Genomic DNA, 15,538 nt, shown 5'->3' with positions numbered 1-15,538 from the left:
GACTTGCTGGTGATACTCGGGAGGCATTAAACCAGTGAGGGAGTGGGTATAAACCCAAGAAGATAGTGAGGAAAGAGATATGTCTGAGGCTGGTACAGTTCAGAAATCAAATAGTCAAGGCAGGCAAGGGCAAGGCACAAAATGAAGTCGGACTGAGCAGTTGAACTGCATTTACTTCAATGCAAGAGGCCTGACAGGGAAGGCAGATGAGCTCAGGGTGTGGTTTTGAACATGGCACTCGGATATTATAGCAATTACAGAGGCATCACTCAGGGATGGATAGGCCTGGTAGCTTAATGTTCCAGGGTATAGATGCTATAGGAAGAATAGAAAGGGGGACGAGAGAGGAGGGGGAGTGGCATTTTTGATTTGAGATAGCATTATGTTTTTTCTTAGGGAGGATATTCCTGGGAGTACGCCCAGTGAAGTTATTTAGGTGGAACTGGGAAATAAGAAAGGGATGATCATCTTATTAGGGTTTTCTGCATGGATTTCGTCTGGTCCCTCTGGTTTCCTCCCACAGACCAAAGATGTGCAGGTTGGGTGGATTGTCCAGGCTGAATTGCCCATAATGTTCAGGGATGTGTACGTTGGGTAGCCCTGGCAAATGCAATGTTACAGCGGGAGGTTAAGAGGCTCTCAGGGTCAGTATCAATGTGATAGGCTGAATGACCTGTTTCCACACTGTTGGGATTCTCTGATAATTCTACTATTTTTAAAATAGTTATAGAAAATAATATATCAGATCTAAAAGTTAAGGTTCTGAATTGGACAAAGGCCAATTTTGATGGCACAAGGCAAGAACATTCACCTGCCCCCTCAAGCCTGCTCTGCCATTCAACAAGATCAGGGCTGATCTTCTCATGGCCTCAGCACCACATTCCTGCTCTCTCACCATAACCCTTAATTCTTTTCCTGTTCACAAATCTACATTTTTCCTTAAAGGCATTCAAGTTAATAACGTCAACTGCACTCGGCAGGGAATTCCACAGATTCACAACCCTTTAGCTGAAGAAGCTCCTACTGAACTCAGTCCTAAATCTGCTCCCCCTTATTTTGAGATATTGCTCTGTAGTTTGACCCCCCCCCCCCCAGTGGAAATAGCCTCCCTGCTTCTGTCTTATCTACTCCCTTCATAATTTTATTGTTTCCTCTCCAACCTCCCATTCTTCTAAATTACAATGACTATAGAACCAGTTTTCTCAATCTCTCCACATACACCAACCCTCTCAACTCCCAACTCAAACTAGTGAACCTCCTCTGTACTCCCTCCAGTGCCAGTCCATCCTTCCTGAAGTAAGGAGACCAAACCTGTACACAGTACTCCAGGTGTGGCCTCCCCAGCACCCTGTATAGCTGCAGCATCACCATCCCTCCAGCAAGGAAGGACAATATTCCCTTCACTGCCTTAATTACCTGCTGCACCTGCAAACCAACTTCCTGTGATTCATGCACAAGGACACCCAGCTCCCTCTGCACAGCAGCCTGCTGCACGTTTTCACCATTTCATCATCCAGTTTGTTGTTAGTCCGACCAAAATGGATGACCTCACATATCCCAACATTGAACTCCATCTGCCAGATCCTTACCCACTCACATAACTGATCTGTATCCCTGTGCAGACTGACAGTGGCCTCTGCAGACATTGCTCTACCTCATCTTTGTATCAAATGTGAACTCTGACACCGTACACTTGGTCCTCAACTCCAAAACATTTGTGTAAATTGCAAACAGTTGTAGTGCCAACACCAATCCAAACACCCATTTATCCCCATTCTTTACTTTTTGTTGGTTAACTGATCCTGTATCAATGATAATTACCCACAATGCCATGCATGTTTACCTTATTCAGCAGCCTTTTATGTGGCAACTTATCGAATGCCTTCTGGAAATCCAGGTACACCACATCCACCGAGTCCCCCTTGTCCAACGCACTTGTTGTATCCTCAAGTAATTCTAATAAACGCGTTAAACGTGACCTGTCTTTCATGAATCCATGCTGTGTCTGCTCAATGAGACAATTTCTACCCAGATATCTCACCACTACTTCCTTGAGAGGTTCAAGCATTTTCTCCACGACAGAAGTTAAGCCATCGGATCCTTTTTGAAAAATAGTGGCACCACATTGGCAGCTTCCAGTCTGTCAAAACCAGACATCCAACAAATTTTAGTGAATTATCACGAGGTCAATGTGTTATTCTCTCTCTGCCGCCCCCCCCCCCCCCGGCCAAACATCTCTTTTAGACCCTGGGATGCATTCCATCAAGGCCAGGACACCCAACTACCTTTAGGCTGTTATCTTTCCCAACATTACCTCTTTACTGAGAATGATTGCTTCTCTGTCCTCATCTGCCATTGCCTCCATAGGCCTGCGACAATGAGAGTAAATAGACAGTATGTTCCTGTTAAGGCCAAGGCTGGTAGGTGTAGAGAATGCTGCCTGACGAAAGAAATTGAGGGCCTGGTCGTGAAAATGAAGGAGGGATATGGCAGGTACAGAGAGCTGTTTCTGTGTGAATCCCTAGAGGAGTGTAGCGGCAGTAGGAGTATACTCGAGGTAAACTAGGAGGGCAAAAAGGAGACATGAGATAGCTTGAGGAAATAGGTTTAAGGAGCATCCAAAGTGATTGTACAAATACACTAAGGACAAACGAGTAACCAGGCAGAGAATAGGTACCCACAGCAATCAAGGCTGTCTGTGGAACTGCAGGAGGTGAGAGCGATTCTGTATGAGCGGAAAGGTTTTACAAACAAAATGTGCACGTCGGAAAACACAAATTTGAACGTCCCAGTCTCGTGTTTTCAGTAAACGGGGAATTGCCTCAGTGTGGCTGCAGGCATGAGTGCGCGCCACCATCTTTATTTGGGGCAAAAATTCACTGGACACGTGCGGAGCCACCAGCTTTGTAGGGGGCAAGGTGCAGCCAGGCGCAGGTGCAGCCTGTCTCTGGTACAGAGTCATTGGGCAGGATTTACACAGAGCACATTCAAACTCAGAAAACGGATGTTTATTTCTGGATTTGTTTCACCATTCATTTAAATGATTTGGTATCGTAAATGAGTTTGCAGGTCATACAAAATTGGAGGTATTGTAGATAATGAAGAAGGTTACCTCAGATTACAATGAGATATTGATCAGATGGGGTTTAATTTAGATAAATATGAGGTGCTGCAGTTTGGAAAAGCAAATCAGAGCAGGACTTTCACACTGAATGGCAAGGCCCTGGAGACGTTTGCGGAACAAAGAGACCTTGGACTGCAGGTTCATAGTCCTTGCAAGTCAAGTTGCAGGTCGATAGGATGATGAAGAAGGTGTTCAGTATATTTTCCTTCATTGGTTCGAGCATTGAGTATAGGATGTGGGAGGTCATGTTGCTGTACAGGACATTTGTTAGGCCACTTTTGGAATATTGTGTGCAGTTCTGGCCTGCCTCCTATCAGAAGGGTTCTGTGAAACTTGAAAGGTTTCAAAAAAGAATTACAAGGATGTTGTTGCGGTTGGAGGATATGAGCTGTAGGGTGAGGCATAAAAGGCTGGGGCTGTTTTCCCTGGAGTGCCATAGGCTGAGTGGTGATGTGATGGAGGTTTATACAATCATGAGGGGCATGAATAGAGTAAATGAACAAGGGATTTACCCTGGAGTGGTGGTGTCCAGATGTAGAGGGCATTTAGGGTGAACGGAGAAAATTTCAAAGGGGCCTAAAGGACAACTCTTTCATGCAGTGGGTGGAATGAATGCCAGAGGAAGTGGTGGAGGCTAGTACAATTAAAACATGTTAAAGGCATCTAAATAGACACATGATATGATTAGGAAGCGTTTACAGGGATATGGGCCAAGTGCTGGCAAATGGGAATAGATTAGGTTCGGATACCTGGTTGGCATGAATGAGTTAGACCGAAGGGTCTGTGTTGGTGCTATACATCTCTATGTGGGATCATAACAGCTTATACAGCTCTGCTTCATCTCTGGGCTCCCTCATGACCACTTTGTCAATATCTAGCTTCCTCAGTCTCGAACAATGCGTGTATATTTGGTCTGTTTAATATTTTACTATTACTTTTACAGACATTTTTGTAAGTTTATTTTTCACTGCCGCACAGCCCCTGACCATGTGCTGCTTATTAATTTTTTTCTGGAAAATCTTTGACAGTCAAGAATTCTTTTTTTCCAATAAGCAAGTGCATTTTCCTTCCATTTCTAACTATCAAATTCTGCACCATTTTCATTCCCTGTAATCCATTTTGCACTCCCTGAAATATCAACTGTGTCTCCTTCCACAGATACCAGTGATTAATGCCAAAGCCCTGTTGCCTGTGGAGAGGGTGATGTTTGACTTTCTTGTACAGCTGCAGTTTGTGTGGTGAAGGTGCTCCCACAATGTGGTTGGGTAAGAGACATTACAGAGTATTCATTACAGCAACAGTGATGATTTCAAGATAATGTCCAATTAAAGAACAGTTTGTAGTTTTGTTATCCTGCTTATAATTTCACAAAAATATTATTGGGAACTTGAGACATAAGGCCAGAGAAGGATGATATTAGGTCAGGTGACCAAAAGCATTGCCAAATAAGCAGGTTTTGAGGAATGTCTAAAGGAGGAAAGCAGATCTGTGAAGTTTTAGCTGTGAATTTCAGACCTTTTTGCTTTGGCAACTGTAAAAGCAGCCACACAGGTGAAGTAATGAACTAACAGATCATTGGGAGTCTCGAACAGAATGGGTTGTCGAGATCTCAAAGGGTGTGTGTTGCAGCGAGCTCGGGATGATCACAAGCAGGAATTGAATCAAGAGTGAGAATTTTAAATTGAGGGATGTGGGCCGGATGCTGGCAGGTGAGACTAGATTGGATTGGGATACCTGGTCGGCATGGACGGGTTGGATTGAAGGGTCTGTTTCCATGCTGTACATCTCTGTGGCTCTATGTTGTTGATTATGAATAGGAGCCTTTTGATGGATCGACAAATTTTGGTACGAGGGAGTACTTGGGCAGCAGAGATATAGTGTTTCTTGAGATTACAGGGAGGTTGAATGTGGGCAGCTGGCCAGGAGTGTGTTTGGATAATGAAGTCTAGAGATAACACAAGGTGGATGAGAGTATATGAGCTGATACAACGGTAGAATCAGCTAGAAATAGTGATCTTGGAGTGGGACTGGGCTGTCGCTCTCACCTCACCTCTCGGATTTAGCTGGTTGCCAGATTGTGAATCAGGCGGTAACACCATCGGGAGCTGAGTGGCCCTGGTGGAGCCTAAAGTGAGTGTCGCTCAGCTGGCTGTTGCGGAGCAGCTGCTGCTTGATAGCCCTGTTGATGACATTTTCCATCATTTTACTGCTGATCGAGTGTGGACTGATAGATGGAAATTGGCTGGGATGGATTGCCCTGTGTTTTTGTGTTGAACATCCCTGGGCAATGTTCCACATTGCCGGTAGATGCCAGTGCTGGAGCGGTACGTGTCTTGGTTGGTGGCAAGTTCTGGAGCACAAGCCATCAGTATTATTGCCAGAATATTGGCAGGGCCCGTAACCTTTGCACGACTTAACCATTTCTTGATGTTATTCAAACTGAATCGAACTGGCTTAAAACTCACATCTGTGATGTTGGAAACCACTGGAGAAGGCTGAGATGGATCATCCCACTTTGCACTTCTGGCTGCAGATTGCTGCAAATGCTGTCATCTTATCTGGTGCATGGATGTGTGAGGCCCCTCCATCAGTAAGGGTGGGGATATCTGTGATGCTTCCTCCAGTGAGTTGTTTAATTGTCCATCACCGTTCACAACTGGGTGTGGCAGAACTGCAGAGCTCCGATCTGTTCCATTGGATGTAGGATCGTTTAGCTCTGTTGCTTGCTGCTGATGCTGTTTGCAAATGGTCCTGTTTGGTAGCTTCACCAGGTTGGCACTTCATTTTTAGGACTGCCTGGTGCTGCTCATGGCATGCCCTCCTTTCCTGTCCATTGTGATGGGTGAGAGCAGGATTTACAAACCCATGAGATTACAGATTGTGCTGGAGTACAGTTCTGCTGCTGTTGATGTCCCACAGTGCCTCAGAGATATCCAGTTTGAGATCCTACATCTCTTCGAAGTCTGTCCCATTTAGAACGGTGATAGTGCCACTCAACACAGTGGAGGTTTTTCTCAACTTTAAGGCAAGACTTTGTCTCCGAAAGGAATGTGTGATGGTCGCTCTTACTGATACTGTCATGGCCAGATGTATCTGCTGCTGGTCAATTCATAACAATGAGATCAAGTATGTTTTACACTCTTGTTGGTTCTCTCACCACCCGCTGCAGACTCAGTTGAGCAGCGGGATCTGACCAGCTCTGTCAGTAAATCTGTTGCAGAGCTAGTCTCGATTGTGGACATTGAAATCCTGTACCCAGAGTACGTTTGACACCATTTTACTTCCTCAGTGCTTCCTCCAAATGTTGTTCAACATGAAGGAGAACTGATCCATCAGCCAAGGGAGGACGGGACGTGGTAATCAGCAGGAGCCATGAGACTTCCTGGTCTCCGGAGCCAATGCTGTGTACTCCCAGGGCAAATCCTCCCTGTCTGTACACCACTGTGCCACCACCTCTGCCTGGTCTGTCCTGCCGGTGGACAGGACATATCCAGAGATTTCAGGAGAAAGTGAAGACTGCAGATGCTGGAGATCAGAGTCAAGAGTCTGGTGCTGGAAAAGCACAGCAGGTCAGGGTGATGAAGGGCTGTGTCTCGAAACGTCGATTCTCTTGCTCCTCGGATGCTGCCTGACCTGTTGTGCTTTTCCAGCACCACACTCTCGATATCTAGGGATGGTGATGGTGGTGTCTGGTCATTATTTGTAAGGGATGATTCCGTGAATATGACTATGTCAGGCTGTTCCTTGACTAGTCTGTGAGACAACTGTCCACATTGTGGCACCAAAAACCATATGATAGTGAGGAGGACGTTGCACCATTGAGAGGGCTGAATCTGTGGTTGTAATTTCTGGTGCCTTGTTAGTTGCCAACTGGTCCATCCAGTTTCATTCCTTTGTTGAGACTTTGCAGTGATTAATACAGTGAGCAGCTGGCTGGGCCACTGTCAGATTGGCAGGATTTTTTTGGCCATTGACAATGGTTTCATGGAGATCAGAAGATTCCTAATACATTGTTTTTTTTTCTTGAATTCAGATTCCACCATCTGCCAAGATGGGATTCGAACTAGGACTTCAGTCGTTTGTTTTAATATTCTGGATAAAAGCTAAATACATCAGGTTTGTTCACTCATTTTAAATATCACTTACCCTGGTTTTGTTTCTTTGTAAAACACTGTCCATTATCCTGTCTCCTCCATCCTCCCCTCCAACAACGAGTGAAGAGCTCATGGAGTTTCTCTGTCACTAAGACTGAGATAATCCGATCTGCTGCTTCCCTCCCTCCCACCCACTAGCCCACTGAGCCAAACTGCCTCACGTGGTGTTCCTGGTTTTTATCCTAAACCTACATCTTTCTCCAGTCTCTTGTCAAGCCTTATCAGAGCTCACCTTGACCCTTTACCCTAATCTCGGTAAACTCACTTTCCAACTCTCTTTCCTCCGCTGCCGCCTCATCACTCCCCTTCGCCAATTCATAGATATTGTTCCTTGTTCTGTCTGTTGGTATTTTTTGGTTATGTCCTTCTCTCCCATTCTGTGGAAAACCAATATTTGACCTCACCGTTGTTGGAAAATCCTGCTCCATCTCCACTCTCCCTTTCCTTTCTGAATTCCTTGCATTTGGTGTCCCTCAACGATCTATCCTTGGTCTCTCCTGTATCTCACGTACATAGTGCCAGGAGGTGATATCGTCCAAAAACACTGTGTTAGGTTTGACATGTACACTGACGATACCCAGTTCTCCCTCCCCATCATCCCTCTCCATTACTCCACTGTTACTCAGTTACCAAACTGCTTACCACATTGCCACTACTCGATTAGCTGCAGTTTCCTCCAATGAAACATTGTCACGGTTAAACCCATTGCCTTACCTTTACCTTTCTGCTGAGCCCCTCCCTCCCACTGGGAACTCTCTGAGGCAAAATGACACTCTTCACAATATTGCTGTTATATCTGACCCCAAGGTGACCTTCTGATCAGACATCCACACAATCACAACACCAGGAATTCCAATCTCTTAAACATTGCTTTTCTCCACCTCACCCCAGCTCCATTGCCACTGAAACCCCTTACCAGCGTCTGTGTCGCCTTATCTTGATGAATCCAAAACAGAACCCTTGATTCCATGACTCAGAATCTGATTTCAGACTCCCCTCTCAGTATTTACGCTCAGACACATCCTCTCAGTATTTATCCTGTCAAACCCCTTAAGAATCCCATCTGTCTCAATGAGATAACCTCTCTTTCTCCACAATCCAGTGAGTAGAGTCCCAACCTTTCCAGCCTTTATTTAAAAGATAATCCCTCCAAACCAGGGATCATCTAATTGAATTTTCCTTGAAATGCCTCCAATAAAGTGACACATTTCCTTATTTAAAGGGACCAAAACTGCTCTCGTTACTGCAGATATGGTGGTCTCACCAGCACTTCCATATGTTACTCTCAGGTATATACTCCAAACTCTCATACTGAAAACCTTTGAAACAAAACGTTCCATTCCCCTTCCTGATTCCCTGTTGGAACTGTGTGGTAGCTTTCTGTGTTTCCTGAACAATTACCCCTGGTCCCTTTGTTGTGCAGCTTTCTACAGTTTCTACCATTTAAATAGTACTTTGTTCTTTTATTATCTCCTCCAAAATGAGCAACTTCCCATTTTCCCAAGTTACACCCCATCTGGCAACTTGTTGCCCCCTTCTCCTGTGCATCTCTCTTTTCATAATCCTCTTAGACCTTTACAGTTATGCCTTTTCTAGGAGATATTCCCCCCTTCCCATTCATCCAAACGTTTACTGGGAGCACTGGGCAGTGGGAAGCAGGCAGAGTTGCTATCTTTTTAGGGATACGCTTTGGAGTGATTGAGAGGATCTTCCTACCCATTGGTCAGGATGAAGACAACTTGCCCATCGTTAGGCATTAGCATTTCACACCCATGTCTTATTGATGAGGCAGAGCGGCAGCACGGAATGAAAGAAAAGAAAGTCATTCTTGTTCCCCATATCTCACTGACGCTTGGGTCATTTTCTCCAATGTGTCAAAGAACTGCTGTGTTCAGTCACATGAGATCTCAAGTTGGAATCTCCTAGAAACCCACAGATTTCCCCCTGAGTTGACTGCTGATGTCCTCAAGGGTCATATGTACAGTAATCCTGGGCCACGAGGAGGGGATGGTGTGAGTTTCTAACTTGAACTGAGAGTGACAGATTTTGTAAACTTGTATTACAGGATATTATAGGTGGACATTCAGATGGTAATCTCAGTAAATGTTAATAGACAATAGATAAATGTATGGTTATCCACTTTGGTGGCAAGAACAGGAAGGCAGATTGCTACCTCAATGGAATCAATTTAGGCAAAGTGGCAGTACAGAGAGACCTGGGTGTTCTTGTACACCAGTCAATGAAGGCCAGCATGCAGGTACAGCAGGTAGTGAAGAAGGCTAATCGCATGCTGGCCTTCATAATAAGAGGAATTGAGTATAGAAGCAATGAGGTGCTTCTGCAGCTGTACAGGGCCCTGGTGAGACCAGACCTGGAGTACTGTGTTCAGTTCTGGTCTCCAAATTTGAGGAAAGATATTCTGGCTATTGAGGGAGTGCAGCGTAGGTTCACAAGGTCAATTCCTGGAATGGCGGGATTACCTTACACTGAAAGACTGAAGCGACTGGGCTTGGATACCCTTGAGTTTAGAAGACTGAGAGGGGATCTGATTGAGACATATAAGATTATGAAAGGATTGGACACTCTGGCAGCAGGAAACATGTTTCCGCTGATGGGTGAGTGCCGAACCAGAGGACACAGCTTAAAAATACGGGGTAGACCATTTAGGACAGAGATAAGGAGAAACTTCTTCACGCAGAGAGTGGTGGCTGTGTGGAATGCTCTGCCCCAGAGGGCAGTGGAGGCCCAGTCTCTGGATTCATTTAAGAAAGAGTTGATAGAGCTCTCAAGGATAGTGTGATCAAGGGTTATGGAGATAAGGCAGGAACAGGATACTGATTAGGAATGATCAGCCATGATCATATTGAATGGCGGTGCAGGCTCGAAGGGCTGAATGGCTACTCCTGCACCTATTGTCTATTGTCTATTCAATGTGTCATGTAATCCTTTTATGATGACCTGTTGAGTGTAAGGTTTATTATTCGAATGTGTAATTTTTGTGTAAGGATGCCTCAGAGAGAGCAGAATAATCTTAAAGGGGACAATAACCTTTTTTTTTGGGGGGGGGGGGGAGCTGTTGTTTATTGGTATCAATGACATTGGAATAGAAGAGTTCACATTGTTGGATCATTTGAATCTCTTGTGGGGTAGAATTGAAATCCATCAGAAGGATGGATTGTCCCGGCACTGGAAAGGAAGAGTTGCTAGTGCTATTCAGGAGGCATTAAAATAGTGAAGGAATGTGGGTAAACCAAAAGAGAAAGTGAGGAAAGAGCTAAGTCTGAGGCTGATACAGTTCAGATGTCAAACAGTCAAGGCAGGCAAAGGCATGGTAGAGAACGAGGTAGGACTGAGCAGTTACACTGCATTTATTTCAATGCAGGAGGCCCGATAGGTCGGGCAGATGAGCTCAGGGCATAGTTTTGAACATGGCACTGGGATATTATAGCAATTACAGAGGCATGACTCAGGGATGGATAGGACTAGCAGCTTAATGTTCCGGTGTATAGATGCTATAGCAAAGATAGAAAGGGGGCAACAGAGCAGGGGGATGAGGTATTTTTGATTAGGGATAACATTACAGCTGGGCTTCAAGAGGGTATTCCTGGGAGTACATCCAGGCAAGTTGTACAGGTGGAACTGAGAAATAAGGGATGATCTTCTTACTGGGATTGTACTATTGACCCCTCCTCACCCCTTCCCCAATAGTCAGCGGGGAATTGAGAAGCAAATGTATAAATACATCACTTATCTGTAAGAATAGCATGGTTGTATACAAGACTTGACCTTTTTTATTCATTCACAGTATGCGGGTGTCACTGGCTGGGCCCAAAGGACAGTCACATTGCTGTGGGTCTGGAGTCACACGTAGGCCAGACCTGGTAAGGATGGCAGATTACTTCCCTGAAGAATATTAGTGAATCTGATGGGTTTTTTTTTCGCAACAATCGACAATGGATTCATAGTCTTTCATCGATTCCTAATTCCAAATTTTTTATCGAATTCACATTCCACCATCTGCCGTGGCAGGCTTCACACCCAGAGCTCCAGAACTTTATCTGGGTGTCTGGATTATCCGTTTAGCCAAAATATCACTAGGCCATTTGGCAGGGTGAGTGACTGAGGTATCCGTAGGACAGCACATCAGCACCAAAATTCCCATGGTCTCTGCGGACCATAGAAAGGGCTAGGGAGGGAAATATATTCCTGGTGGTGGGATCTGACTGTAGGTAGCGGAAAAGTCGCTTTATCTGGTGATAAGTGGGGTGGCAAGTGAGGACCGGTGGATTAAATTCTTCTTGTGGTTGGAGGGGTGGTGTAAAGGTGAAGGTGCAGGAAGTGGAGGATATGCATTGAAGGGCATTGTTGATCACGTGGAATGGAGATGTGGTGCTTGAAGTAGGAAACCTTTCTGCGATGTCCTGGAGTGGAATTGCTTCTCTTGGGAGCACATATGGCAGAAGCAGAGGAATGAGAGTACAGGATCACGTTTTTACTGAATATACTCGAGGGTAATCAGGAGAGTAAAAAGGGGAAATGACATATCTCTAGGAAATAGTTTAAGGAGAATCCAAAGAGACTTTTCAAATACATTAAGGATAAAAGAATAACCAGGCAGAGAATAGGACACCTTAAAGATCAAGGAGGCCATCTATGGAATAACAGGAAGTGGGAGAGATACTATGCTATTCTGTTCTAGAGAGTTTGGAGAAATAATAGTGATAACTTGAAAAGTGTCCATAATACAGAGGAGGTCGTACTGGATGTCTTAAATCGTAGCAAGGTGTATCCCAGAAACTTGTGGAAAGCTAGGAAAGTGATAGCAGTGCCCCTCCCTGAGATATTTATATCATCGTTTATGATAGGTGAGGTTGGAAGATGTGTGCCATTATTTTAAAAAGTAGTAAGGAAAGGCCAGGGAGCAAGAGGACAGTCATCCTGACGTCAGTGGCAGGCAAGTTGTTGGAAGGGATTCTGAGGGATAGGATTTTCATGTATTTGCAAAGACGAGGAATGATTAGTGATAGTCAACGTGGCTTTGTGTGGGGGAAATTCTCTCTCTCTAACTTGATTGAGTTTTTTTGAAGGCAGACTGTGGACGTTGTCTACATGGACACTGAGCAGACTGGTTAGCAAGGTTAGATAACATTGAATGTTGGGAGAACCAGACATTTGGATACAAAACTGGCTTGAAGGTAGGTGGCGGAGGGTTGATTTGTGGACTGGAGGCCTGTGAGCAGCAGTGTGCTGCAAGAATGGATATGGAGTCCTTAAACAAATGACTTGGATGTGAATATGAGGTATGGTCAGAAGACACCAAAATTGGAGGTGTAGTGGACAGTGAAGAAGGTTAGTTCAGAATACAACGGGATCTTGATCAGATGGGCCAAAGGAGCAAGGAATGGCAGATGGAGTTCAATTTAGATAAATGTGAGCTGTTGTATTTTGGAAAGGCAAATCAGGGCGGGACGCATGCACTTAATGGTAAAATCCTGGGGAGTGTTGCTGAACAAAGAAACCATGGTGTGCAGGTTAATTGTTCCTTGAAAGTGGTGTTGCAGGTAGGAAGGCTAGTGAAGGTGGCGTTTGGTACACTTATATTTATTGGTCAATGCATTGAATACAGAAGCTGGGACGTCATATTGTGGCTGGACAGGACATTGATTAAGCCATTCAGGAATTCTGTTTTAAGTTCAAAATTCCCTGTTTTGGGAAGGGTGTTGTGAATCTTGAAAGAGTTCAGACAAGATTTACAACAATTTTGCCAGGGTTGGAGGATTTGAGCTATCGGGAGAGGCTGAATAGGCTGGGGTTAATTGCCCTGGAGAGTCAAAGACTGAGAGGTGATTTTACGGAGATTTATAAAATCATGAGGGGCATGGATATGGTGAACAGCTGGTGTCTTTTCCCCCCAGGTTAGATGGGTCCAAAACAAGAGCACATGGGCTTAAGTTGAGAGGGCAAAAATTTAAAAGGGATCTAAGGGGCCTCTGGAGATGCTGCAAATCTGTCCCAACTCCCCTCCCATTTGCCCTTAGCCCCCCAAATCTTTGCTTAAAAAGTAAAATTCCAAATATGTTTATGAATAACTGCTGAATCTGTGTCCAGCTCAGCATGGTGTATGTGTGGAATGAGCTGCCAGATGAAGTAGTGGAGGCTGATAGAATTACAACATTTAAAATGCATCCGATTGAGTACATGAATACGAAGTGTTTCGAATGATACGGACGAATTGCTGGCAAACGAGACTCCATTAGTTTAGGATTCCTAGTTGGCATGGACCAATTGGACCAAAGGTCTGTTTCTGTGCTGTACATCTGACACTAATAAATGAAAATAAGATGTGTTCCTCTTTTGTGGAGAGCTAGCAGAAGCACAGATAATTATCCTTGGAGCTAAGAATGTTAAGCAATGATTTCGACCAGGTGCAGATTTGTTTCCAAGGTATTTAATTTGCAGAGAGAGAGAGGAATTGTTAACAGCGTCACAATTTTAGTAACTATTTTCAAGTAATTGGCAACTAATGCAGGGTGAATATGTGAACATTATTTTATTCAGTAAATTCTGAGCAGCTGGAACAGTCTGAATGGCAGCTGGACACAGATTCAGCAGTTATTCATAAACAGATTTGGAATTTTACTTTTTAAGCAAAGGTTTGGGGGGCTAAGGGCAAATGGGAGGGGAGTTGGGACAGATTTGCAGCATCGCCAGAGGGAGAGAGTATAGCCCCAATGGGCTGAATAGCCCCCAGCCCCATGCTCTGTGATACTGCCCCATTCACTGTGAATGATGAAGCTCATCCCAGGGCAGAGAGGGAGGATACCACCACTCACCTCACAATGGGCCTCAGGTGATTGATGTCAGCACAGGCCAATAGGAGGCAGAGGGTGGGACTTGTACACGAGGCAGTACCAGTTTATCTTCCAACCAATCGGAGTGAACGAGGGTATCCTGAAGGCGGGAATTAAAGAAAGGCACATGTAGCAGAGGTTTGAGAAACTGGAGGAGATTAGAGATAGGGAGCGTTCTGTGGCTGGAGAGGAATTATATAAATAAGGAAGAGTTGTGAGGCTGGATGAGGTGACAGTGATCGGGAGAGTTGTGAGGATCGAGGAATTTGGAGACAGTGATAATTGGAGTCCTAATGTTATACAGCAAGGAAACAGGCCTTGTGGTCCAACTAGTCCATGCCGACCATAATTCCAAACTGAACTAATTGTACCTGCCTCCGTTTAGTCCACATCCATCCAAATATTTCCTATTTACATACTTATCTGAATGTCTTTTAAATATTGTAATTGTATTCACAGCTACCACTTCCTCTGGAAGTTCATTTCATACGTATAATTTTTGTTTTAAACCCTAATGTCTTTTCTCAAATCTTTCTCATCTCTTCTCAAAATGAATGCACCCGAATTTTGAATTCCCCTCTCTCCCGGCCATTCACCTTTATCTACACTCTTCATAATTGCATAAACTTTTTAATAAGGTCACCCCTCAACCTCCTAAACTCCAGTGAAAAAAGTCCCACCCTTTCCTGATAACACAATCCCTCCATTCCCATTAACATTCCAGTAAATCTCTTCTGAACCTGCTCCGATTTAATGATACCCTTCCTATAACAGCACAACCAGAACTGGCCTCACCAACATCCTGTACAACCTGAACATAACGTCCCAATTCCTATACTCAAAGGTGTGAACACTGAAGGTAAGTGTGCGTGAACACTGAAGGTAAGTGTGCTTGAACACCTTCTTAACCACCCTGTCTACATGTAACACGAACTTCAAAGACATGAAGCCCTCGGTCCCTTTGTTCCATATCACTACTCAACGCCTTACTTGTAATGAGTGTAAGTCCTGCCTTCGTTTGTTTTATCAAGATGTAATATTTTGCATTTATTCCAATCCAAAAATCCTTTGAGTATAAAGGCAGTAGGAGTATAATTAAGAGGGAAATCAGGAGGCAAAAAAAGGGACGCGAGATAGCGTTGGAAGATAGGGTTAAAGATAATCCAAATGGCTTTTATAAATACATGAAGAACAAAAGGCTAACTAGGGAGAAAATAGAGACCCTCAAAGATCAGCAAGGCAGCCATTGTGTGGAGCTGCAGGTGATGGGCGAGATAGGAAACAAGTATTTTGCATCAGTGTTTACTGTGAAGAAGTACATGGGAGATATAGAATGTGGGGAAATAAATGGTGACATCTTGAAAAAAAGTCCACATTACAGAGGAGGAGGAGGTGCTGGATGAGTGGCT

The 15,538-nt window shown here is 44.4% G+C and overlaps 1 long non-coding RNA gene across 1 annotated transcript in view; it reads left to right on the top strand.

Moving 5' to 3' along the window:
- The window catches only part of LOC148137895 (uncharacterized), a 73,293-nt gene that overhangs the window by 11,866 nt on the left and 45,889 nt on the right, over positions 1-15,538 (top strand). Inside the window, exons 5-6 of the long non-coding RNA XR_015754121.1 lie at positions 4,283-4,389; positions 7,158-7,240. This is a non-coding gene — a long non-coding RNA (uncharacterized LOC148137895). The remainder of the gene's footprint in view (positions 1-4,282; positions 4,390-7,157; positions 7,241-15,538) is intronic.

This window comes from Chiloscyllium plagiosum, unplaced genomic scaffold, assembly GCF_037043375.1.
Source record: "Chiloscyllium plagiosum isolate Xiang-an unplaced genomic scaffold, Cpla_swu_hap1 HiC_scaffold_42, whole genome shotgun sequence".
In the NCBI taxonomy this organism is placed as follows: domain Eukaryota; kingdom Metazoa; phylum Chordata; class Chondrichthyes; order Orectolobiformes; family Hemiscylliidae; genus Chiloscyllium; species Chiloscyllium plagiosum.
Note: the sequence above shows the minus strand (reverse complement) of the source record. Positions and strands in the feature narration are given on the sequence as shown.